Here is a 1,682-nt window from a genome sequence, read left to right as displayed (position 1 = left end):
ATCTTACAGAGAGCAGATTTGGGAGACTGAGGTGCAGAAGGACTTTTAGGAGAGCAGAGGTAGGAGACTGGGGTGCAGAAGGACTGTTACAGCTAGCAGAAATTAGATGCAGGTTTGCAGAAGCATCTTACAGAGAGAATTAGGAGAATGAGGTGCAGAAGAATTGTGGTAGAGATTAGAGGTTGGAGAGTGGGGTGAAGTTGGATCATTGAAGAGAGCTGATGGTGGAAACTGGGGTGCAGAAGGATTGTTGCATAGAGCAGATTTCGGAGACTGGGGTCCAGATGGTATGCTACTGAGAGAAAAGTTTGGAGGCTGACGAGCAGAAGACCTGTTACAGGAGAGGTTGGAGACTGAGGTGCAGGTTGACTGTTACAGAGAGCAGTGGTTGGAGACTGGGGTGCAGAAGGACTGTTACAGAGAGCAGAGTTTGGAGACTGAAGTGCAGAAGGATTGCTACAGAAAGCAGAGGTTAAAAATTGGGGTGCAAAAGGACCGTTACAGAGACAAGAGTTTGTAGACTCCTGTATAAACAAACTGTGACAGAGAGAAGAGGTTGGAGACTGTGGTGTAGAAGGAATGTTACAGAGAGCACAGGTTGGAGACTGAGGTGCAGGAGGAGTGTTACAGAAAGCGGAGGTTGGAAATTGGGGTGCAGAAGGAATGTTACAGAGAGCACAGGTTGGAGACTGAGGTGCAGAAGGATAGATACAGAGAGCAGAGGTTTGAGACTGAGGTTCAGAAGGACTGATACAGAAAGCAGAGTTTTGAGACTGGGGTGCTGAAGGACTGTTACGGAGAGTAAAGGTTGGAGACTGGGGAGCAGAGGGACTGTCGAAGAGGACAGAGTTTGGAGACTGGAGTGCCACAGGACAGTTGCAGAAAGCAGAGGTTAAAGACTGGGGTGGAGAAGGAATGCTACAGAGGGCAGAGTTTGGAAACTGGAGTGCAGAAGGATCATTGCAGAGAGCAGAGTTTGGAGACTGGGGTGCAGAAGTACTGTTGCAGAGAGCAGAGGTTTGAGACTGGGGTGCAGAAGGACTGTTGTAGAGAGCAGATTTTGGAGGACAGTTATAGAGAGCAGAATTTGGAGAGTGGGTTGCTGAAGGATCTTACGGAGAGAAGAGGTTGGGAGACTGAGGTGCAGGTGGACTGTTACAGAAAGCAGTGGTTGAAGACTGAGGTGTAGAGGGACCGTGCAGAGAGGAGAGGTGTCAGACTGAGGTGCAGAAGTCTTGTTACATAGAGCAGAGGTTGGAGACTGAGGTGCAGAAGTATTGTTACAGAGAGCAGAGTTTGAAGACTGGGGTGCAGAAGGACTTTTGAAGAGAGCAGAGATTGGAGACTGAGGTGCGGAAGTCCTGTTACATAGAGCAGAGGTTGGAGAGTGTGGTGCAGAAGGATCGTTACAAGGAGCAGAGCTTGGAGACTGGGGTGCAGAAGGATCCTTGCAGAGAACAGATTTTGGAGAAGTGCAGATGTCCTGGTACAAAGAGGAGATGTTGAAGACTGGGGTGCAGAAGGACTATTATAAAGAGCAGTGTTTGGAGACTGGGTTGTTGAAGGATCTTACATAGAGCAGAGGTTGGAGACTGAGGTGTAGCTTGACTGTTACAGAGAGGAGTGGTTGAAGACTGGGTGCAAAATGATCGGGCACAGAGCAGAGGTTTCAGACTGAGGTG

Source organism: Ictidomys tridecemlineatus, unplaced genomic scaffold (genome assembly GCF_052094955.1).
Source record: "Ictidomys tridecemlineatus isolate mIctTri1 unplaced genomic scaffold, mIctTri1.hap1 Scaffold_278, whole genome shotgun sequence".
Classification (NCBI taxonomy): domain Eukaryota; kingdom Metazoa; phylum Chordata; class Mammalia; order Rodentia; family Sciuridae; genus Ictidomys; species Ictidomys tridecemlineatus.
This window is presented reverse-complemented; position numbering follows the sequence as displayed.